Here is a 26,193-nt window from a genome sequence, read left to right on the forward strand (position 1 = left end):
GTGTACATTAATTTTGTATGCTGCAACCTTACCAGATTGATTGATTAAGTCTAGTAGGTTTCTGGTAGCATCTTTAGGATTCTCTATGTATAGTATCATGTCATCTGCAAACAGTGAGAGCTTAACTTCTTATTTTCTGATTTGGATTCCTTTTATTTCTTTTTCTTCTCTGCTTGCTGTAGCTAAAAATTCCAGAAGTGTGTTGAATAATAGTGGTGAGAGTGGGCAACCTTGTCTTGCTTCTGATATTGGTGGAAATGGTTTCACTTTTTCACCATTGAGAATGATGTTGGCTGTGGGTTTGTCATATATGGCTTTTATTATGTTAAGGAAAGTTCCCTCTATGCCTACTTTCTTGGGTTTTTAAAAAATCATAAATGGTTATTTAATACTGTTGGAAGAATTTTCTGCATCTATTGAGATGATCATATGGTTTTTATCCTTCAGTTTTTTAGTATGCTGTATCACATTGATTTGCCTATATTGAAGAATCCTTGCATCCCTTGGATAAACCCCACTTGATCTTGGTGTATGATCTTTTTAATGCGCTGTTGATTTCTGTTTGCTAGTGTTTTGGTGTGGATTTTTCCATCTATGTTAATCAGTGATATTGACCTGCAGTTTTCTTTCTTTGTGACATCTTTGTCTGGTTTTGGTATCAGGGAGACAGTGGTCTCATAGAATAAGTTTGGGAGAGTTCCTCCCTCTGCTCTATTTTGGAAGAGTTTGAGAAGGATAGGTGTTATCTCTTCTCTAAATGTTTGATGGAATTTGCGTGTGAAGCCATCTGGTCCTGGGCTTTTGTTTGTTGGAATATTTATAATCACAGTCTCAATTTCAGTGCTTAGGATTGGTTTGTTTATAGTTTCTATTTCTTCCTGGTTCAGTCTTGGAAGGCTGTGCTTTTCTAAGAATTTGTCCATTTCTTCCAGGTTGTCCATTTTATTGGCATATAGTTGCTTGCAGTAATCTCTCATGATCCTTTGTATTTCTGCAGTGTCAGTTGTTACTTCTCCTTTTTCATTTGTAATTCTATTGATTTGAGTCTTCTCCCTCCTTTTCTTGATGAGTCTGGCTGATGGTTTATCAATTTTGTCTATCTTCTCAGGGAACCAGCTTTTAGTTTGTTTGATCTTTGCTGTTGTTTCCTTCATTTCTTTTTCATTTATTTCTGATCTGGTCTTTATGATTTCTTTCCTCTGCTGACTCTTTTTTCTTTCTTTCTCTAATTGCTTTAGGTGTAAGGTTAGCTTATTTATTTGAGATGTGTCTTGTTTTTGAGGTAGGATTGTATTGCTATAACCTTCCCTCTTAGAACTGCTTTTGCTGCTCCCATAAGTTTTGGGTCTTCATGTTTTCATTGTCATTTGTTTCTAGGTATTTTAAAATTTCCTCTTTGATTTCATCAGTGATGTCTTGGTTATTAAGTAGAGTATTGTTTAGCGTCCATGTGTTTGTAATTTTTTACAGATTTTTTCCTGTAAGTGATATCTAGTCTGATAGCATTGTGGTTGGAAAAGATACTTGAGAATGATTTCAATTTTCTTAAATTTACCAAGGCTTGATTTGTGACCCAAGATATGGTCTATCCTGGAGAATGTTCCATGAGCCCTTGAGAAAAAGTGTATTCTGTTGTTTTTGGATGGAATGTCCTGTGAATAAAGTCCATCTTGTTTAATGTATCATTTAAAGCTTGTGTTTCCTTATTTATTTTCATTTTGGATGATCTGTTCATTGGTGAAAGAAGGGTGCTAAAGTTCCCTACTATGATTGTGTTACTGTCGATTTCCCCTGTTATGGCAGTTAGCAGTTGCCTTATGTATTGAGTTGCTCCTAGGTTGGGTGCATAAGTATATAGAATTGTTATATCTTCTTCTTGGATTGATCCCTTGATCATTATGTATTGTCCTACTTTGTTTCCTGTAATAGTCTTTATTTTAAAGTCTTTTCTGTCTGATATGAGAATTGCTACTCTAGCTTTCTTTTGATTTCCATTTGCATGGATTATCTTATTCCATCCCCTAACTTTCAGTCTGCATGTGTCCCTAGGTCTAAAGTGGGTCTCTTGTAGACCGCATATATAACAGTCATGTTTTCGGATCCATTCAGCCAGCCTATGTCTTTTGGGTGGAGCATTTAATCCATTTACATTTAAGGTAATTATTGATATGTATGTTCTTATTACCATCTTCTTAATTGTTTTGGGTTTGTTATTGTAGGTCTTTTCCTTCTCTTGTGTTTCTTGCCTAGAGAAGTTCCTTTAGCATTTGTTGTAAAGCTGGTTTGGTGGTGCTAAATTCTCTTAGCTTTTGCTTGTCTGTAAAGATTTTAATTTCTCTGTCAAATCTGAATGAGATCTTTGCTGGTTCGAGTAATCTTGGTTGTAGCTTTTCCCCTTTCATCACTTTAAATATGTCCTGCCACTCCCTCCTGGCTTGCAGAGTTTCTGCTGAAAGATCATGTGTTAACCTTATGGGGATTCCCTTGTATGTTATTTGTTGTTTTTCCCTTGCTGCTTTTAATATTTTTTCTTTGTTATTTAATTTTTGATAGTTTGATTAATATATGTTTTGGCATGTTTCTCCTTGGGTTTACCTTGTATGGGACTCTCTGCACTTCCTGGACTTGGTTAATGATTTCCTTTCCCATATTAGGGAACTTTTCAACTATAATCTCTTTAAATATTTTCTCAGTCTCTTTCTTTTTCTCTTCTGCTTCTGGGACCCTGATATTCGAATGTTGGTGTGTTTAATGTGGTCCCAGAAGTGTCTCAGATTGTCCTCAATTCTTTTCATTCTTTTTTCTTTATTCTGCTCTGCAGTAGTTATTTCCACTAGTTCATCTTCCAGGTCATTTATCCATTCTTCTGCCTCAGTTATTCTGCTAATGTTTCCTTCTAGAGAATTTTAAATTCCATTTATTGTGTTGTTCATCATTGTTTGTTTGCTCTTTAATTCTTCTAGGTCCTTGTTAAATGTCTCTTGTATATTCTCCATTCCAGTTCCAAGATTTGGGATCATCTTTACTATCATTACTCTGAATTCTTTTTCAGGTAGACTGCCTGTTTTTTCTACACTTGTTTGGTCCAGTGGGTTTTTACCTTGCTCCTTCATCTGTTGTGTGTTTCTCTGTCTTCTCATTTGGCTTTGGGGACTGTGTTTGGGGTCACCTTTTCGCAGGCTGCAGATTTGTAATTCCCATTGTTTTGGTGTCTACCCCGAGTGGCTAACGTTGGTTCAGTAGGTTGTGTAGGCTTTCTGGTGGAGGGGACTGGTGCCTGTGTTCTGGTCGGTGTGTCTGGATCTTGTCCTTCTGGTGGACAATTCTGCATCCGGTGGTGTGTTTTGGGGTGTCTGTGGCCTTATTATGATTTTAGGCAGCCCCTCTGCTAATGGGTGGGCCTGCATTCCTGTCTTGCTAGTTGTTTGGCATGGGATGTCCAGCACTGTATCTTGCTGGTCTCTGACTGGAGCTGGGTCTTAGCATTGAGGCGGATATCTCTGGGAGTTTTTGTCATTTGATATTATAAGGTGCTGAACGTCTCTGGTAGGCAGATGTCCTAAACTTGGCTCTCTCACCTCAGAGGCATAGGCCTGACACCTGGCCGGAGCAGCAAGAACCTCTCAGCCACACGGCTTGGGGTGAGAGCAAGAGGTAGCTTTGGTACATCTCAAGGACCACCAATGGGATTCACTGACCATTTTCTCTCCAGAAGTGAAGAAAACAAAATTCAGTCTTCGGCTAGTCAGCCACTTTGGTAGCCAGCCTCCAAAATGGCCCTAATCATCCCCTAATTTTCTCCCAGTCTTCATCTACCTGTGTGGCTCCTCGCACTTGAAAAGGGCTCACCGTTTAACTAATAAGAAATTGCAGAAATGACAAAGTGCAGCTTCCAAGTTTATCAAAGACATTGCAGCTTCTGCTTTGGTTTCTGCTAGATCACTCATCCTAGGGTAAGCCAGCTTCCATGTCATGAGGACACTCAAGCAGCTCTAAGGAGGGATCCATGTGTCAAGGAACTGAGACCTCTTACCTACAGCCATGTGAGTGAGTCATCTCAGAAGTCAAAAGATTTAATTTTATTTATTTTTTGTTGTGTTGGGTATTCGTTGCTGCACAGGGTTTCTCTTGTTGTGTCAAGCAGAGGTTATTCATTGTTGTGGTGCACGGGCTTCTCCTTGCGGTGGTTTCTCTTGTTGTGGAGTATGGGCTCTACATGCATGGGCTTCAGTAGTTGTGTCATGCAGGCTCAATAGTTATTGCTTGCAGGCTCTAGAGTGCATGCTCAGTAGTTGTGGCACATGGGCTTAGTTGCTCTGCGGCATGTGGGATCTTCCCAGACCAGGGATTGAACCCCTGTACCCTGCACTGGCAGGCAAATTCTTACCCACTGTACCACCAGGGAATTCCAGTGTGCTCTTTTTTAAACCTAGTCTGTTTTCATTATTTTTCTATCTTAATGATTCTGTAGTAAATAAAAAAAATAATAGTCCTTTCTACCCCTCCTCTTTGAGGATTATATATGAAGAAGTATGTCTTATTTATTAATCTCAAATTTTCACCTTAGTTTTAAGAAGTAATCACAATGTCAAGTATTTAATACCTTTCACTTCCACCTTGAAAAGCATGGATATTAAAGTGTTAATATAATTACCTTCTCTAGTTTATCTTTTTCACTTTTTGTTATGTATAAAAAACAACTAAAAACATGCATAGTTTGTAAGGAAATGACAAATTTCAGAAGTTCAGAATCTGAATACACTCTATACATAGCTTCTAGATAAAGACACAGAAAATTGCCAGATACTCAGAGGCTCCCTGGTCCCATTCTAGCGACTCCCCTTAAGGTTTAATATTGTTCTTGTATCTAACAAAAAGATCATGTTACCTGTATTTTGTATTTTATATAAATGTTATGGCACAGTAAAATCACTTTTGGATTGGGCTTTTAATTTTATGTTGCTTGTGAATATGCCTATATGGTTGCCTGTTGTTGTGATCATGCATTGCCACTGTTGCAAAGGATTCCATAGTGTAAATATTTAACTATTAATGAATTTATTCCAGCATGTATTACAATATGAGTGCTTTTCAGTTTGTGTCTATTGAGAATAGCCCTGGTATATAAATTCTAGAACTTGAGCTTTGGTGGTATGTGTATAAATTATTGTTCAGTATACATGTAGTAGTAAAATTTTCAAGTCATAGCTTTCATGTGTTTATCTTTTTAGGTATTTCTAAATAGTTTCAAAATATTTGTATGATTTTTCATCCTCAGCAACAGTGAATGAGGTTCAAGGATTATACACATTCTTGTCAAACTTGAGAATAGCTGTCATTTTCATTTGGACTTTCTGGTTGGTGAGTGATAATATCAGGTATCAGTTTGTTTGCATTTAATTGACTACTAAAAAGCCAAGCATCTTTTGATATGTTTACTTAACATTCTGTACTCTCTTATTTGTAATACCTTTTGGTATATTTTCCACATTTTTGCTATTACATTGTCTTCTTATTGAAGACTTCTTTTTTTTAACATCTGAAGACTTCTTATTTAGGAGTTTTTAATATATGCTTGCTATGAGTTCTTCTCTCTTTCTGTCTCTCCTTCTCTTTCTTTAGATGAGTGTCAGTTTTTAATGTTAATAACATCTAAATTGTTATTTTCCTCTTTATTTATTTATTTAGTCTTATTTCTATTTTTATGTAGTCTTCTTATCTATAACAGAAGACATTATTCTAAACCACAAAGATGTTTTCATTTCTTCAATAAATCTAATTATTAAGCTTTAAATTTACATTTACTTTCTAAACTAAATTGTTGTATCATAGTGAGTATTAATTTTTCTATGACAGCTGAAAGGTTACATTTATTCAGAAAATGTTGTATTCAGCTTTCTTTTCATTTGCTCCTACTTCTTATTGATTCACAGATGTAAACATCTCTTCATCCATGGATCTGACTTTCTCTGATTTCTCATGACCATTCTCATGTATTTGTCTTGCCTCCTGAAATCTTTAGCAATCCCATTATTCCACAACAGCAAAAACCTTCCTTGGGCCTTATTCCTCAGAAGATTGATTATCTCACATTTTAAATGGGAGATTGCAATAACTTAGGAGTAAATGCCACAAGGGTCTCTCATTTTTTTTCACATCTTGTATCAGCCTCTGCTTGCACTCTGTGTTCAAAGATTTTTGTACAACACATTGATGGAAGATGCCAGTTGTTTCTCTCCTTGGGGCAAAAGACAGATTAATTACCTGACAAATAAAATAAAGACAGTGTCTTGCTCTGTTCAAATATTGGACAGGATTGCTTGCATCTTAATTTAAAAGTTTCAGGTGACTGAAGCTTAAGATTCCTAAGCTTTAATCCATACTTGCACCATGCACAACACCCAACAGGACTGCTTTACATAACCCCATGAGACTTTTGTGTGCAAGTGGAACAGATAAAAATATAAACTTATTGCTGTCTTTTTGTGTCATAAAAATGATTTTTTGTCTCATTAAAAATTTTTTTTCTAAAATCCAAAAACGTGTCAGGCTAAAATATTGGAATTTCAAATATGGTCAAATCTAAGACCCTTCAAATTTCTTTCCAGTTTTGTTGATGATGGGATCCCGTCAGAGATATGACTTCATTAAACCCAATAGGTAAGATTCCTTCATAGGCCTGCTTGGGGAATATGAAAATAATCCCCGGAAAAATCTGGACATTTTCTAGTTCTCAAGTATTGGTTAAGATGGTAGAAATTGCCCTTCATTGTCCTATATGTGCATGCAGATCAATTGTGAGAGGTGAGGATGAAACAAGCAGCCTAAATATCCTTTATGTTTATTGTACTGCTAGTAGAAAGAGGAAGGGTCAACATGTCACCATGGTTGATATAGCAAATAAACTGTTTGAAACTATACAGAAATGTACCTGCTTGTATTTTCTGTGCAGTTACCCTCTCTTTTAGTGTGCCCTGATACCTCCCACAACTTATGTACCAACTCCAGAAGCATTAAGCAGAAATCCAAAGAAATCTATTCTTTGGAATTATGAGGAAGGGAAGAGTCAAAAATTTTATAGCATGTTCTATACAAGTATACACGTCACTATCCTTACCTGTGTCATGCCAAGCATGGAGGGTCAGTAGGTTCAGGCGATTCTGGAAGCACCAAGGTCTGTGGGGTTAATCACAGCTGCATTCATGGGCAGTAAAAGAGAAGGGCCTTATCTTGGTCACTTTCTCAATGCTAGTAGCTACAAAAAGGAGAGGACAGCAGACAGCTTAGGGAGAAGAGCCAACAATAAATGAAATGTCCTAATTGCTCTAGGCAACCTCTCATGATAGCCACCCACAGCTCCTTGAATCCCTACGTACTTGTGTAGGGCCTCAACTATACTCACAACCCTACTTCCCTATCGATACCCAAAAACTTTTTGGGCTTTCCGGCTGGCGGGTGTAGATAAGATACTGGAATGTCCGCGGGTGTAGATAAGATACTGGAATGTCCCTCTGGGCAGAAACCGTTCCGAGAAAAAGGCCTGGAAAACAGGACATGTCTGAGACATGCCCTAACCGCGAACAAACAAGTACGGCGGGGGCAAGAATGCCTAAGCCAATGAGTTTAAAGGTCGCCCCAACCAATGAGTTTAAAGGTCGCCCCGTTTACCCAATCATTGTGAAACTCCAAATATACCCGCCCTATAAGTGAATAAACCTATAAAATGTGTGGGATTCCGTTTTTACGGGTTCCTCTTCGGCCTCCTGCGTGAGGACCAAGGAACCCCGGTGCACCGGCTCCTAATAAACCTCTTGCGTGTTGCAACGACTCTCGACTTTTGGCGGTTCTTGGGCGAGCTGGAATCCCTCGGAGACCGTTCAGGTCTAACATTTGGGGGCTCGTCCGGGATCCCCACTCGCCCCCGGGTCACAAGAACATCGGGAGTCGGAGGTATCAGGTAGGCCTAATTGTCTGTCTGTTTGCCTTCTGTCCTCTTTAAGCCGCCATCAGGAAGAAGCCGTGCAAACCGGCTCGCTGTGAAATCTGTATTGGACTCCTGGCTAGGCAGACGTGCCAATAGCTGGTGTCCACGGACCCTGGGGGACGCCCTGGTGGTCCATCTGGAAGGAGAGACAAATTTTGTCTCCCCTTCACCCGGTCCTGGCAGGATATACAAACTGCCATCTGAATCTGAGTTGGTTTCAGTTTTAAAACGAGCTCGCGGCGGCAATATTAATGTGTGTCTTCTGAAATTTTATTGTTCTCCTGTGCTCTATCTTTCTCCTGACGGACGATAATGGGACAAACTATGACGACTCCTCTCTCTCTCACCCTAAGTCACTGGACCGAAGTTAGGGCTAGGGCCCACAACCTTTCGGTAGAAGTAAGGAAAGGGAGATGGCAAACGCTGTGTACCTCTGAGTGGCCTACATTTCAGACAGGGTGGCCACCCGAGGGATCCTTTCTGTTAGATCAGGTCAGGCTAGTCAAGTCTAGGGTCTTTAACACAGGACCCCACGGACACCCAGACCAGATACCATATATCCTGGTCTGGGAAGATCTGGTTCTCTCCCCGCCTCCGTGGGTCTGGCCCTTTGTTCCCTCAACAGGCATGTCTGCATGCGCACCAGCACGGTCGGAAGTACTGGCCCTGAAAAAAGCCCCAGACGCCGAGAAGTCATCTGCAGCCCCAGACCCACCAAAGGCGATATATCCAGACTTGCAGTCCGATCTGCTTCTCCTCGATCCCCCACCACCACCTTACTCTCCAGCCCTAGACCCCGTACCGCCTCCCGATCCCCCAGCTCCACAACCCTCCGCACCAATAGGGCCACCTGTTGTGGCAGGGGGGGGGGCGTCCCTCGGCGGGCACCAGAAGCCGGAGAGCTATTTCCCCGGATTCTACCGCTCTACCCCTTAGAGAATATGGCCGCCCCGATAACCACGGGAATAGGCCCCTCCAATACTGGCCCTTTTCCTCTGCAGATCTTTATAACTGGAAGATGCATAACCCTACTTTCTCTGAAAATCCACAGGCTCTCACTGCTTTAATAGAGTCTCTTGTCTTCTCCCACCAACCCACCTGGGACGATTGTCAACAGCTCCTCCAGACTCTCCTCACAACTGAGGAGAGGCAACGGGTTCTCTTGGAGGCTAGAAAGAATGTGTTAGGAGCCAATGGGCAACCTACCCAGTTGCCTAACGAGATTGATGCCGGTTTTCCACTCAGGCCGAATTGGGACTTCAATACCCCAGAAGGAAAGGAGCACCTGAAGATGTATCGCCAGGCTCTGGTGGCGGGTCTCCATGGAGCGGCCAGGCGCCCCACGAATTTAGCCAAGGTAAGAGAGGTAACTCAGGGGCCCCAGGAGTCGCCAACCGTGTTCCTAGAACGCTTAATGGAGGCTTTTAGACGGTTCACTCCTTATGATCCAACTTCTGAGGAACATAAGGCCACCATAGCAATGGCCTTTATTGACCAGGTGGCCCCTGACATTAGAAAGAAGTTACAAAGGCTGGATGGCCTACAAGGTTTCTCACTTCAGGACTTAGTAAAAGAGGCAGATAAAGTATATAATAAGAGGGAAACAGAAGAGGAAAGGGAAGAAAGAAAGCAGAAGGAGCAAGAGGCCCGTGAATTAAGGTGGGACAAGCGGCAAGAGAGAAATTTGAATAAGATACTGGCCACTGTAGTCAGAGGAGGAAATATTAGAGACAGGAATAGACAGGAAGGGCGGACAATGGATAAAAGGTGGCCATTAGACAAGGATCAATGTGCTTACTGTAAAGAAAAAGGTCACTGGGTAAGAGAATGCCCTAAAAAGAAGAACGGGGGAAAACCAACCAGAGACAAAATTTTAACCCTGGAAGAGGAAAATTAGGGAAGTCAGGGCTCGGACCCTCTCCCCGAGCCCAGGGTAACTCTTAAAGTGGAGGGGGAACCCGTCCAGTTCTTGGTAGACACCGGAGCTCAGCACTCAGTCCTCCTCCACCCAAAAGGCCCCCTCTCAACTAAAAGGTCATAGGTCCAGGGGGCTACAGGAAATAAGCAGTACTCATGGACCACACGAAGGACAGTAGACCTTGGGGTGGGACAAGTAACCCACTCATTCTTGGTCATACCTGAGTGCCCATACCCTCTGCTAGGCAGGGACTTACTCTCTAAGGTGGGGGCTCAAATCCACTTTCAACCAGAAGGGCCCACCATAACTGACAACCAAGGGAGATTACTCCAAATTTTGACTATGAAGCTGGAAGATGAACATAGGTTATATGAAGTGCCCTCGCCTCCACAAGTTGATATGCAGGATTGGGTGACCAGGTTTCCACAGGCTTGGGCAGAAACTGCCGGTATGGGAATGGCAAAATATCGCCCCCTCCGTGGTGGTAGAACTCAAAGCAACCGCCACCCCGGTGACAGTCCGTCAGTACCCTATGAGCAAAGAAGCCCGGGATGGCATTCGTCCTCACATACAAAGGTTGCTGGAATTAGGGATCCTGGTAAGGTGCCAATCTGCATGGAATACCCCTCTTTTACCAGTTAAAAAGCCAGGGACTGGGCTTCCCTGGTGGCGCAGTGGTTGAGAATCCGCCTGCCGATGCAGGGTCCACGGGTTCGTGCCCCGGTCCGGGAAGATCCCACATGCCGCGGAGTGACTGGGCCCGTGAGCCATGGCCGCTGGGCCTGCGCGTCCGGAGCCTCTGCTCCGGAATGGGAGAGGCCGCGGCAGTGAGAGGCCCACGTACCACAAAAAAAAAAAAAAAAAAAAAAAGCCAGGGACTAATGATTACCGGCCGGTACAAGACCTACGTGAGGTGAATAAGCGGGTAGCGGACCTCCACCCCACGGTGCCCAACCCTTACAATCTCTTAAGTACTCTTCCTCCTCAGCACACTTGGTACACTGTTTTGGATCTTAAAGATGCTTTCTTCTGCCTGAGACTCTCCTCTCTCAGCCAGCCTTACTTTGCATTCGAATGGAAGGATCCAGCGTCGGGGATGTCAGGCCAGCTGACCTGGACTCGCCTGCCACAAGGATTCAAGAACTCCCCCACCATTTTCGACAAGGCTCTCCACCAGGATTTGGCATCTTATAGAGAATCCAATCCTCAGGTAACTCTACTTCAATATGTTGATGACATTCTTTTAGCTGCTGAGACCCAAGAAGACTGCATCAGGGGAACTGAGAGGCTGTTAACAGAACTTGAGACATTGGGATATCGGGCTTCAGCAAAGAAAGCACAAATATGTCAACGACAGGTCAGTTACCTGGGGTACTTGTTAAAAGGAGGACAGAGATGGCTCTCGGAAAGCAGGAAAGACACCGTTGCCCAGATACCGGCCCCCAAGAGTCCCAAACAGGTTAGGGAATTTTGGGGGACGGCCGGATTCTGTAGGCTATGGATTCCAGGGTTTGCTGAATTAGCAGCCCCTTTGTATCTCCTGACCAAGAACGGCATCCCTTTCGCTTGCGGTGATAAAGAACAACGGGCTTTTGACCAAATTAAACGAGCCCCACTATCAGCCCCAGCTTTGGGGCTACCAGATGTAACTAAGCCTTTCCATCTCTACGTGGCCGAGAATAAAGGTATTGCAAAGGGAGTACTAACTCAGAAACTGGGCCCCTGGAATCGCCCGGTTGCGTACCTATCAAAGAAATTGGATCCTGTGGCAGCAGGATGGCCCGCCTGCTTAAAAATAATCGCCGCCGTGGCCGCTTTGGTCAAAGATGCTGACAAATTGACTTTGGGACAGAACTTAACGATAACAGCCCCCCATGCATTAGAAAGTGTGATTCGTCAGCCACCCGACAGGTGGCTAACAAATGCCAGAATGACTCATTACCAAGCCCTGCTGTTAAATTCAGACCATATTAAGTTTACGTCAGCCACAGGACTTAACCCGGCCACCTTGCTGCCTGACCCCGACCTGGAAGGCACCACCGTCATCCATGATTGTCAGGAAGTACTGGCTGCAGCACACGGTAGCAGGCCAGACTTGATGGATCAGCCTCTCCCCGATGTCAACATTACCTGGTTTACCGATGGAAGCAGTTTCCTAGAAGAAGGTAAGCGTCGGGCGGGAGCAGCTATGGTAGATGGGAAAGAGGTCATCTGGGCAGCCGCATTACCGCAAGGGACATCGGCCCAGCGGGCTGAACTAATTGCCATGACCAGGGCATTAAAACTAGCAGAAAACAAAAAGGTAAACATCTATACGGACAGTAGGTACGCATTTGCTACCGCCCACGTCCACGGGACCATCTAACCAACAAAGAGGGTTGCTCACCTCGGCGGGCAAAGAAATTAAAAACAAGAAGAAATAGTGGCCCTGCTAGCTGCCCTCATGCTCCCCACTAAAGTCAGCATCATTCATTGCCCCGGGCACCAGAAGGACAATACCCCGGTGACAAGGGGCAACAACATGGCAGATAGGGTGGCACAAGAAGTGGCGCTAGGGGAAATCATACTAGAACTATCGGACAAGAGTCCTGGGGAACAAAATGACAGGGGAATAACCCCCCCAGCCATAACCAAAGAAACATTGTCTCCTCCACAAGCAAAATCCATGCTACAACAGATTCACAGATGGACACATTTGGGAACCAAAAAGATGGTATCCCTACTACACAAGACAGGTTATGATACCCCTGGACTAACCAAATTAGCTGAACAGATTGCCCGGGAGTGCATTCCATGCCAACAGGTAAACTCCCATAAAGGAAAACTTGAGAGCGGGAAAAGGCTCAGAGGAGACCGCCCAGGAGCCTATTGGGAGGTCGACTTCACTGAAATACGCCCTGGAAGGTATGGTAACAGGTATCTCCTAGTTTTCATAGATACCTTCTCAGGATGGATAGAAGCTTTCCCAACGAAAAAGGAGACAGCTACTGTGGTAGCCAAGAAGATCTTAGAAGAAATTTTCCCCCGGTTCGGGGCACCAAAGGTAATAGGGTCCGATAATGGTCCCGCCTTCGTCGCCCAGGTAAGTCAGGGTGTGGCCAAATACCTGGGGACTGATTGGAAATTACATTGTGCCTATAGACCCCAGAGTTCAGGACAGGTAGAAAGAATAAATAGAACTCTAAAAGAGACCCTAACTAAATTGTCCACAGAGACTGGCGGTACAGATTGGACGGTGCTTCTTCCCTTAGCCCTGTTCCGGGCTAGAAATACCCCCTCCCGCTATCATCTCACTCCATTTGAAATACTATAAGGGGCCCCACCTCCCCTTCTCACGCTAGGGGAAAGAATAAGTCCTGACTGCCAGAATAACACTGACTTATATGCTAGGCTGTTGGGACTCCAGTTGGTCCAAAAGGAGGTGTGGTCCCAGCTGGCAGAGGCTTACCGACCGGGAACACCAGCAGAGGCTCATCCCTTCCAAGTCGGAGATTCCGTGTACGTCCGTCGGCACCGAACCCAGACACAAGAGCCTCGGTGGAAAGGACCATACATCGTCCTGCTCACCACCCCCACGGCTATAAAGGTAGACGGCATCGCTGCTTGGATTCACGCCTCACACGTAAAAGCTGCGCCAGCGTCTGCATCATCATCGGAATGGCGGGCCCAAAAGACCAGCAACCCGCTCAAGCTCAAGCTCCTGCGATCATCAGAATCATAACTCTGACTTTGTTACCCCTACTGGCTGTGAGTAACTTTAGTCCTCACCTGCCCCAGCGCTTAACCTGGCAGGTAATTTCCCAAACTGGAGATATAATATGGTCTGTTAGCCATACCGCTGCCCCTTGGACCTGGTGGCCAGACCTCTTTCCCGATATTTGTAAATTGGCCCTGGGAACCCCCGGCTGGGATCTAGAAGGATATTACAATCAACAAACTGTCCCGACTCAACCTTCCCCGCCCGGGGGGGGACGCCCAAAATTAATATGGGGGGCAGGTTGTTCAACCCAGAGTCGGAGAAGCATGCTCAGGGTCCTCTCCTTTTATATATGCCCCGGGTTCCATCGTCACCGATCCCTGAATTATCAATGCGGGGGGAAAGAACATTTCTATTGCAAAAGCTGGGGATGTGAAACCACAGGGGACACCTACTGGAAGCCCACCTCTAGCTGGGACTTTATCAAGGTAATGGCCAACTACACCCATCAGAAAAATAGCCACTGGGCCAACGTGCCCGAATGTTCAAACTGGTGCCATCCCCTTAAAATTTCTTTTAGTGAACCTGGGAAGAAAAACAAAAATTGGGCAAATGGCCATTCATGGGGTATCAGGTTTTACACACCTGATATTTTTTCATATGATGATGGGTTGCTAATGACCATCAAGTTAAAGATCGAAACCCCTACTCCCGTTCCTGTGGGCCCCGATCCTGAGATTGGGCACTCTCTGCTACCCTTGGCCCCACCCACAATGCTACCAGGGATAAGAAACCAGACTTCTGGACCAAGGAAAATAACAATCGAACCCAAAACCCCCCGGGACCGAATGCTCTCGTTAGTTCAGGCGGCTTTCGGGGTCCTAAATGCCACAAATCCAGAGGCTACCAAATCATGTTGGCTTTGCTATGCTGCTCCTCCCCCTTATTATGATGCTATAGGATATAGTTCTAATTTTAGTAATGTCAACTCTCCAGATCAATGTCGATGGAAACAAGAAGGAAATAGTACATTGACCCTGTCTTCAGTATCAGGAAACGGTACATGTGTAGGAACGCCCCCCCGTCCCATCGACATCTCTGTACCAATTCAAGCCTCCCACAGGGCTCAGGATATCTCCTCCCTCCTCAGGATCGATGGTGGGCATGTAGCACAGGACTGACCCCTTGCATTTCTCTAGAGGTCCTCAATGCTTCAACCGACTTTTGTGTGTTAGTCCAGCTGGTCCCCAGACTCATCTATCATTCGGATTCATCCTTTCTAGACGAATATGAAGGCAAAAGGAGATTTAAGAGAGAGCCCGTAACCCTCACCTGGCTGTACTCCTAGGACTAGGAATGGCAGCCGGAGTAGGAACAGGTGCAACAGCCCTCATCCAACAACCTCACTACTATGTTAACTTAAGACAGGCTGTAGATATCGACCTCCAGGCGTTAGAGAGTTCCATAACTCAGTTAAAAGAATCACTCACCTCGCTCTCAGAAGTGGTAATGCAGAACAGGAGGGGACTAGACCTGCTGTTCCTTAAGGAGGGTGGACTATGTGCCGCACTAAAAGAAGAGTGCTGTTTTTATATTGATCATTCTGGGGCTATCACCAAAACTATGGACAGGCTTAGGGAGCGCCTGGACAAAAGGCAACAAGAAAGGGAAAATCAAAAAGGATGGTTCCAATCATGGTTTGATAAATCTCCCTGGCTTACTACTTTAATTTCCACCTTGTTAGGACCCCTCATTATTTTGTTGTTGCTCTTAACTTTTGGACCATGCATTTTAAATCGCTTGATAGCCTTTATCAGACAGCGTGTCAGTACGGTACAGGTGTTAATGTTAAGACAACAATACCAAAGCCTACAAAAAGAAGCTGAAATTCCATGATTGAAATTAATTGCAAAAAGAAAAAGGGGGAATGTAGGGCCTCAACTATACTCACACTCCTACTTCCCTATCGATACCCAAAAATTTTTTGGGCTTTCCGGCTGGCGGGTGTAGATAAGATACTGGAATGTCCGCGGGTGTAGATAAGATACTGGAATGTCCCTCTGGGCAGAAACTGTTCCGAGAAAAAGGCCTGGAAAACAGGACATGTCTGAGACATGCCCTAACCGCGAACAAACAAGTACGGCGGGGGCAAGAATGCCTAAGCCAATGAGTTTAAAGGTCGCCCCAGCCAATGAGTTTAAAGGTCGCCCCGTTTACCCAATCATTGTGAAACTCCAAATATACCCGCCCTATAAGTGAATAAACCTGTAAAATGTATGGGATTCCGTTTTTACGGGTTCCTCTTCGGCCTCCTGCGTGAGGACCAAGGAACCCCGGTGCACCGGCTCCTAATAAACCTCTTGCGTGTTGCAACGACTCTCGACTCTTGGCGGTTCTTGGGCGAGCTGGAATCCCTCGGAGACTGTTCAGGTCTAACACTTGCACAAGGGATAGTGTAATATTACTGGAGCATGTGACTGCAGATTAGCATTATTTTTGTTGAAAAAAATAAAAGTTGGTTCAAGTGATAAGGTTTGAAAAGTGTTCACAGTGCCAGGAAAACTACTGTAACAATGTGGACAGAACACTTTGGATGGATTCATCATGGGTTTTTTTTTTGTGTGTGTGTGCTGCTTCAGAATATGTGGTAGAGATTGGTGTGTTGCATGATGCTTTCCCGATTCTTATAAGTTTTAGATGGAATACCCCATTAGGAAGAAGTACATGTAAAAAGATTAGTGAGTCAATCTCCTCTGCCCTCTGTCAACAGTGGGTGCAAAGGTATTTAGATCAAGTACTTTGATCTTTTCATGTGCAAAGTTTTCGCTATATGAATGATGTTTTGTTTGTTTGCAGGTCAGGAGCCTTGGTTTCAATATCCCTGTTTAAAAAGTGTTATCACATGTCTGCCAGAAAGAATTGCTGATGGTACTGGAAAAAATTGAGAGTTATCCTTAACAATTAAGGGTTTTGTAGCAACATGGATGAACCTAGAGATTGTTATACTGAGTGAAGAAAGTCAGACACAGAAAGAAAGATATCATGTGATATTGCTTATATGAGGAATCTAAAAAAGAAAAAAAGGTACAAATGAACTTATTTACAGAACAGAAATAGAGTCATGGATATAGAAAACAAACTTATGGTTACCAGGGGATAAGTGGGGAAAGGATACATTGGGAGATTGGGACTGACATATACACACTAGTATATATAAAATACGTAAGTATTAATAAGGACCTGCTTTATAGCACAGGGAACTCTACTCAATGGTGTGTACTGGCGTATATGGGAAAAGAATCTTAAAAAAACAAGGGTTTTGGGATTATATAATATAAATGTGCAAACCTTTAATATGAAAGGAAAAATCAGTTAACTCTGTGGTCCCTGTTATGGTGTAAACATTTTGTACCTCTAATTTAAAAATTTTGAAACCCAGCTCCCATGTTGATGGTTTTAGGAGGTGGGGCTTTGGGGAGGTGATTAGGTCATGAGGCCAGAGACCCCAAACATGGGATTAATGACATAATAAATGTAGCACATGGAAGATCTCATGCCCATTACATGATTTCATTGCCAAGCGAGAAGACCCACATTATGAACCAGATATTTGTCCCTCACCAGACACTAAGTCAGCTGGCAACTTGTTCTTTTTAAAAAAAAAAATTAATTAATTAATTAATTAATTTTTTGGCTGTGTTGGGTCTTTTTTGCGGTGCGTGGGCTTCTCATTGGGTGGCTTCTCTTGTTGCGGAGCATGGGCTCTAGTCGTGTGGGTTTCAGTTGTTGTGGCACACGGGCTCAGTAGTTGTGGCACATGGGCTCAGTAGTTGTGGCCTGTGGGCTCTAGAGCACAGGCTCAGTATTTGTGGTGCACGGGCTTAGTTGTTCCATGGCATGTGGGATCTTCCCAGACCAGGGCTCGAACCTGTGTCCCCCTTATTGGTAGGCAGATTCTTAACCACTGTGCCACCAGGGAAGCCCCTGGTAACTTGTTCTTGAGCTTTTCAGCCTCAGCAATTATGAGAAAACAAAAATATTCTGTTGTTTATAAAATACCAAGTCTCTTGTATTTTGTTTTAGCAGTCAAAGAGCTGGCTGAGGAGAAATATCTGTGAGCTTGAAGACATATCAAGAGAAACCTTTAAATCTCAAAAGAAAAGAGAAAATGGGCAGGAAATAAATCAACAGAACAGAGTAATCAATAATTGTGGAACAATGAAAATGCTGTGATCTATATATAGTGGGTATAGCAGGAGGAAAATAAAGATAACAAAGAACAGAAAGTATTTTTTAAAAAATGACTGAGAATCTCCCCAGATGAATGTCTCACACTAAATCCACAACATCCAAACTTAGAGGAACATATGAATAGTAAAGAAAGCTGACCAATGTCTCTCAGGAACATCAATGCAAAAATCGTCAACAAAATATTAACAAATCAAATCCAACAATATTTTGAGAGAATTTTATATCATGAATGAGAGGGAATAATCCCAGTTATGCAAGGCCGGTTCAACGTTGTAAAATCAAATAATTATACCCATCATATCAACACCCTAAAGACAATCATTAGCATATCACTAGATTCAGAAGACCTTTGAAAAAACCTAAAACCCATTCTTCATAAAAACTCTCAGTTAAGGAAATAGACTGGTGGTTTCTCAAGTTGATAATAAAGATCTACAGGACACTTTTATCTTACATCATGATTAATGGTCAAAAACATGAAACTTTTTTCACTAAGTTCAGGTAAAAGCTAGGATGTCCCCTTTCATGACTCCTTTTCCATATTTTACTCCAAGTCTTACTAAGGCAGTAAGGCATGAAAATAAATAAAACAATACAGATTGGTTAGAAAAAAATGAAAGCAGCCTAAATAAAATGTGGACCAATATACTTTATGGGCACCTCACCAAGGAAAATATACACTATGCATATTAAGTATACAGAAGAATAACCCAGACTACATGCTGCCATAAAAAAGCAAATTAAAAATACAATTACATACCACTATGTAACACTTAGAATGGCTAAAATATGAACAATGACAAGAACAAATTCTGTAGGGGATGTGGAACATTAGGAAATGTCATTTGTTATTGGTGGAAATGAAAAATAATACAGCTACTTTGGTAGTCTGATTGACACTTGCTATAATATTGAACATTCCCTTACTGTACAATCCAGCAAGTGTTCTCATGGATATTAACTGAAAGTAGTTTAAAACATACTTCCAGATGAAAATCTGCATATGGATATTTATAGCACCTAATTCAATATTGCCAACATGTGAATGAAACTAAGGTGTCCTCCAATAGGTGAGTGAAATGATATAGTATTAATATATTCAGGGAGTGGGATAATATTGAGCACTAAGAAAGTAAGCTATCAAGCCATAAAAAAATATGGGAATTCTTTTTTTTTTCTTTTGAAATGTAGGTGATTTTCTTTATTTTGTAATTTAAATTTTATTGGAGTATAGTTGATTTACAATGTTGTGTTCATTTCAGCTGCACAGAACGTGATTCAGTTACACATATGCATATATTCATTCTTTTGCAGAGTCTTTGCTGATAAAGGTATTCCCAGAATATTGAGTAGAGTTCCCTGTGCTATGCAGTAGGTCCTTGTTACTTATCTATATTATATATAGTAGTATTCGTATGTTTATCCCAAGTTCCTGATTTATCCCTACTCCCCACCTTTCCCCTTTGGTAACCATAAGTTTGTTTTCCAAGTCTGTGAGTCTTCCTCTGTTTTGTAAGTTAGTTCATTTGTATCAAATTTTAGTTTTCACCTAGAAGTGATATCATACAATATTTGTCTTACTCTTTCTGACTTACTTCACTTAGTACAATCATCTCTAGGTCCATCCATGTTACTGCAATTGGCATTATTTTCTTCTATTTTTTTTTCTTTTGCGGTACGCAGGCCTCTCACTATTGTGGCCTCTCTCATTGCGGAGCACAGACTCAGGATGCACAGGCTCCGGATGTGCAGGTTTAGCGGCCATGGCTCACAGGCCTAGTCGCTCCATGGCATGTGGGATCTTCCCGGACCGGGGCACGAACCCGTGTTCCCTGCATCGGCAGGCAGACTCTCAACCACTGCGCCACCAGGGAAGCCCCTATTTTCTTCTATTTTATGGCTGAGTCACATTCCATTATATATATATGTATCACATATTCTTTACCTATATTCGTATGTTGATGGACATTTTGGTTGCTTCCATGTCTTTGCTATTGTAAAGAGTGTTGCAGTGAACATTGGGGAAGATGTGTCTTTTCAATTTATGCTTTCCTCCAGATATGTGCACAGGAGTGAACTTGCTGGATCATCTGGTAGCTCTATTTTATTTTATTTTATTTCATTTAAATTCAATTTCAATTTTTTTGGAGTATAGTTGATTTACAATGTTGTGCTACTTTCTGCTGCACAGCAGAGTGAAGCAGTTATACATATATCCAATCCTTTTTTGATTCTTTCCCATACAGGTCATTACAGAGTATAGAGTAGAGTTTTTCAAGTGCTATACAGTAGGCCCTTATTTGTTATCTTTTTTATATATAGTGGTGTGTATATGTCAATCCCAGTTTATCCCTCCCACCTCCCGTTACTCTGGTAACCTCCATTCTGTGCTCCATAGTGGCTGTTACCAACTGGCATTGTGTAGTATTTGTGGCACAGTGGTTAAGAATCTGCCTGCCAGTGCAGGGGACACAGGTTCGAGCCCTGGCCCAGGAAGATCTCACACGCCGCAGAGCAAATAAGCCTGTGTGCCACAACTACTGAGTCTCCGCTCTGGAGCCCACGAGCCACAACTACTGAGCTCGCGTGCCACAACTACTGAAGCCTGTGTGCCTAGAGCCTGTGCTCCACAACAAGATAAGCCACCACAAAGAGAAGGCTGTGTACCACAACGACGAGTAGCCCCCGCTTGCTGCAACTATAGAAAAGCTGCGTGCAGCAATGGGTACCCAAAGCAGATTAAAAAATAATAAATAAGTAGTAGGTTTCTCTTTTTTCCACAGCTTCTGAAGCATTTCTTGTTTCTAGACATTGTGAGGATGGCTATTCTGAGTGGTTCTAGGTGATACTTCTTTGTACATCTGATTTGCATTTGTCTAACATAAAGCAATGGTGAGCATCTTCATATGTGCTTTTTTATTTGAACAGTGTGAGTAAAATTTACCCCTTGAAAAAGGGTTATTGAAAGGTTACCTTGTTTTGAAGTCTATTTTGATTACCTACCCCAAGACATTTTTTTTCTCTGTGGTACACAGGCCTCTCACTGCCGTGGCCTCTCCCATTGCAGAGCACAGGCTCCTGACGTGCTGTCTCAGCAGCCATGGCTCACGGGCCCAGCCGCTCCACGGCATGTGGGATCCTCCTGGACCGGGGCACGAACTCGTGTCCCCTGCATTGGCAGGCGGACTCAACCACTGCGCCACCAGGGAGAACCCCAAGACACTTTTTGAGGGCTGTTGTCACTTACAGCTCCCCAGGCATTGTGAATATGAAGTGACTATAAGGTCCAGTTTTAGAATTTTTGTTATGGGAAAGAGAAGGCGGCAGGATTTTTCCTGTCCCTCTCTGGTTACTGACACAACATTAGCTGTAGGGAAAGTCCTGTTCCTGGGTTTTAACTTAGAGTGGGATGTGCCTGATCAAACACGTAAGGGCTTCCGTCCCATTCCTCCTTCTCCCTTACCCTTCATCCCCCGGACAGGCATAAACCCCTGCAAAATCACCTGTTGAGGGGGCTGTCTTGTAGAGTGCGATGACCCTAACAAAGGAGTCGGGAGGTCGGATCCCAAACACCAGGATATGTTGAGACCAGGTGAATTTCCAAATGTCATCCAGCCCAGAGAGTCCACCATCCTTTGGGTGTCAGCGAGTTGGTTTAGTAGTATGAGGGCACACTTAGATCTGGAGATTGTGATCCCATGCAGAGGCGACCAGGTACTACATGTTCAAGGGGGGGGAATTAGCTGGCATATCCTCCTGGGGTCCTCAGGCCCACAGCAGTCCAGCCTTGGGACCAAATTGGGTATGTGTCCAGGGATGTGACACTAGCACGTTCACTGTGACTAAACGAATTTAGTGATCATTTTTCTCTTCTATAATTGAATCTTAAATTTATAATGGAGTATAGTTGATTTACCATGCTGTGTTCGTTTTTGATATACACCAACATGATTCATTTATACAGAGATGACTATATATTCTTTTTGGAATTATTTTCCCATTGAGGTTACTAAAGGGTGTTGAGAAGAGTTCCAAGTGCTCTACAGCAGGTCCAGTTTGATTACAAGTTTTCTGTCTGTAAATATGTATATACTAACTTCAACCTCAAGATTTATGCCTCCAACACACCTTTCCAGTTTGGTAACCATAAGTTTGTGTTCAAAGTCTGGGACTCTGTTTCTGTGTTGTAAGATAGTACCTTTGTATCAATTTTTAGATTCCACCGATAAGTAATATCATATGATATTTATCATTGTCTGATTTATGCCACTTAGTATGAATGTATCTAGGTCCTTCGGAGTGGCTGCAAGTGGCCTTATTTCATTCATTTTATGGCTGAGTAATGTTCCATTGTACATATCTACCATAATTTCTTTATCCAGTCTTCCTTCCAAGGACGTTTAGGTAGCTTCCAAGTAGAGTCTCTTGTAAACAGGGTTGCATAAATTTTGGAGTGCCTGGGTACTGTCAATTTACATTTTTTTCCAAGATACAGGCCCAGGAGTGGAAGTGCAATATGTTCTGAAGCTCTGTTTTTTAGATTTTTAAGGAATCACCACCCACTTCTCCAGAGTGGGTATTAGCAATTTACATTCCCACCATCAGCTTGTCAGGGTTCCCTTTTATCCACGCCCTGACCTGAATTTCAGGTTTTACACTTTGTGAGGTTGGCCATTCTGACTGGTGCGAAGCGATACCTCTTCCAAACTATTCCTGAACAGACGGTGTACCATCCTCTTGATGTCCCATTCATGTTTTAGCTGTAGGAAGGGTCCTCTGCACCTGTAGATATGGGACCCATGGTATGGGGGCCAGGCAGTGTTACTCTAAAAGTGCTGCATTTGCTGTCCCATCCTCAGCAAGCCTCTCAGACCCACAAGTGTAGAGCCTTAGGTCCCATCTAACTGTGTGTCTAGGTGTGGTCAGTCCAGGTTGCATCACAGCCCTTGAACACATTTTGTAAGAATTTCTCTCTCTCTCTCTGTCTTTTTTTTGTTCTTGTTATTTAATTTTATAATGGGGTAGAGCTGATTTTCAATACTATGATTCTTCCTGCACTACATCTATCCACTGGATTCACTTAAAGAGAGACATCAATAAATTCTTTTACAGATGCTTACAGTCTTATATATGCTTTTCCAGTGACAGCAGTGTGCTGAGTCCAGCTATTTGAGCTATTCAGCGGGTCCTGTTGATTACGTATTTTGTTTATGGAACTGTATCTATGCTAATTCCAAACTCCTGGTTTATGCATCACCCCACCCCACCTTTCTCTTTTAGCAGTCATAAGTGTGTTTTCTAAATGTGTGACTGTTTTGTAATTGAGTTCATGTGTAACCATTTTTACATACCACCTATAAGTGATACCTTATGATAAGTCTCTAGTAATGTCTGACTTATGTCACTTAGAATGATCGTACCTCAGTCTCCACGAGTTGCTGCAACTGGCCTTATTTCATTGATTTAATTGCTCAGGAATATTCCATTTTACACAAGCACCATATCTTCTTTATCCATTTCTTCCTTCCAAGGACATGTATGTTGTACCCAAGTTGAGGCATTTCTAAGCAGAGCAGCACTAAACGTAGGGGTGCCTGTGTCCTGTAGATTTTTAGTTTTACCAAGATATACGCCCAAGATTGGAAGGGACGTATGGTCTGTAGCTCTATTTTTTAGAAGTTTTAGGAAACACCACACACTTCTCCAGAGTGGCCGTTGGCTATTTACATCCCCCCCATCAGGGTAACAAGGCTTCCTTTTCTCCATGGCCTGAGCTGCATTTCTGGTTTTACACTTTTCCAAGATGGCCCTTTTGACGAATGCGAAGTCAGAATTCTTTGTAACACTGATTTGCATTTCGCGGTTGTTTGGTTCGCCAAAGGGCCTATGCGATTTTCTTAAATATATTTATTATTATAATGGGGTTTAGCTGATTTTAAATGCTGTGGTTATGTCGCTTTACACTAACATGATTCACATACACAGGGATATAAATAAATACTTTTTAATATTCGTACAGCTCAGATATATTATTCTGAGGTGAATAGGGTGGGTTGAGTCCAGATCATAAACCAATGAGTAGGTCTTGACGATTACATATTTGCTTTATGCAACGGTATCTGAGCAAATTTCAAAGTCGTGTTTTATGCATCACACCACCTCACCTTTCCCCTTAAGCAGGCATAAGTGTGTTTTCTAAAAGCGAGACTCTGTTCTGTTTTGTAATTCAGTTCATGGGTAGCAATTTTTACATTCCCTCTCTAAGTGGTATCATAAGTTTCTTTTTCTGTGTGACTTCTTCCACTTAGGATGATCGTACCTAAATCCACTCATTATGCTGCTACTAGCCTTATGACATGGATTCCATGGCTGAGTGATATTCCATTGTACCTAAGTAGCACAACTTCTTTGTCCATTTTTCTCTTCTCTGGGATATGAAAGGTGTACGAAAGTCGAGGTTGTTGTAAAGAGAGAAGCCCTAAACTTTGGGGTGCCTGCGTGTGGTTGATGTTTAGTTTTCCCAAGATATGCGCCCATGTGTGGAAGTGCCCTATGCTCTGTGCTTCTGTTTTGTACGTGTTTTAGGAAAGAGCATACACTTCTCCAGAGTGGCTGTTGGCATTTTCCATCCCTCCCAGCAGCTTAACAATGCTCCCTTGTCTCCATGTCCTGTCCTGCCTTTCTGGTTTTTACACTTTTTTCCGGAAGGCCCTATTGACCCTGGGGGAAGTGAGACTTCTATGTAGTGCTGATTTGCTCTCCCCGCGTGCTTGGTTGGCCAAAAAGGGCATATGCGTTTTTTCCTGAATATATTCAGGAAAAAACGCATATGCCCTTTTTGGCCAACTGCATCATTGTCCAAGTTCTGCCGCTTTTCATGTGCTGTCAAGGCCAGTCCCATCTACCTCTTGAAATCTGTTTCGTACAATTCTGCCTTGCGTTCAAATCCTCTTAGTTGCCTTACCTCAATATATTTTTGGACGAGGGTTATCATTTAGAGCTTGGCAGGTTTGTGAACTTCAGTGCCCCAGAGCTCCATTTTGCAACTCACTTTTTTGTGAGCTGACCGCAATACCGCAGGATTGCTTCAGGCCCTATTGCGCTTCCGGGGTGGCAGGCTGAGCCTTTGTTGAATTGCTCATCTTGATGGGAAATTAGAGTGACTTGTGCCTGTCCAAACACCACCAGCTAGTCTCTCATTGGTTCCCCCTCTTCTAGTTCATTCTCCGGACCAATTGCAGACTGTACGAAAGAGGAGTGTAAAGGCGCTGATTCTCCAAGTGGGGAGATTGTTAGTAAAGCGGCTTGAATGGCGAACGCGAGCACCAGGAGATGACAAATGAAGTGCGCTTTAGAAAGCTTTCCCGATCACACGGTTTACCATCTCCTGGGATTCCCATGAGTGGTTTCACTGTAGGAAGGTTGCCTTGAAACTGGAGAGGTGGGACCCATGGAATGGGTAGCACGCACTATAACTTTAAAGGGTCTGCATTTGCTCACCCAACCTCAGCAATCCTCTCAGCCCCAAGAGTATCCAGCCTTATGTCTTATGCAGCTGTGTTTGTAGATGTGGTCAGTTCTGGTTGCATCACAGCCCGTGAATGCATTCTGGAAGAATTTCCTTCCCTTTCGCCGTGCTTGTTTCTTTTGTGTTTTGGAAATGTATTTTTTAAATGGGGTTTAGCTGATTTTCACTGCTGTTTTTATGCCACTTTACACACACTTGATTCACTTACAGAGAGATATCAATACTTAACTTTTAAGGTGCTTACTAGTCTGATATATTCTTCTGCGATGAATAGGGGCTGTTGAGTCCAGCTTATTGAGCAAGGCGTAGGTCGTGTCCATTACATATTCGGTTTTTGGAACGGTATCTGTGCTAATTTCAAACTTGAGTTTTATGCATCACCCCACCTCACCTTTCCCCTTAAGCAGGAATAAGTGTGGTTTCTAAAAGCGTGACTCTGTTCTGTTTTGGAATTCAGTTCATGGGTAGCGATTTTTACATTCCCTTGATAAGTGACATCATAAGTTTCTTTTTCTGTGGGACTTATTTCACTGAGGATGATCGTACCTCAATCCACTCAAGATGCTGCTACTAGCCTCATGACATGGATTTCATGGCTGAGTGATATACAATTAGACCTATGTAGCACCATTTCTTTGTCCATTTTTCTCTTCCCTGGCATATGAAACGTGTACCGAAATCGAGGTTCTTGTCAAGACAGCAGCCCTGAACTTTGGGGTCCCTGTGTCTGGTTGATTTTTCATTTTCCCAAGGTCAACGCCCATGTGTGGAAGTGTCCTATGCTCTGTGGTTCTGTGTTTTACATGTTTTGGGAA

This window comes from Kogia breviceps, chromosome 3 (assembly GCF_026419965.1).
Source record: "Kogia breviceps isolate mKogBre1 chromosome 3, mKogBre1 haplotype 1, whole genome shotgun sequence".
NCBI lineage: Eukaryota > Metazoa > Chordata > Mammalia > Artiodactyla > Physeteridae > Kogia > Kogia breviceps.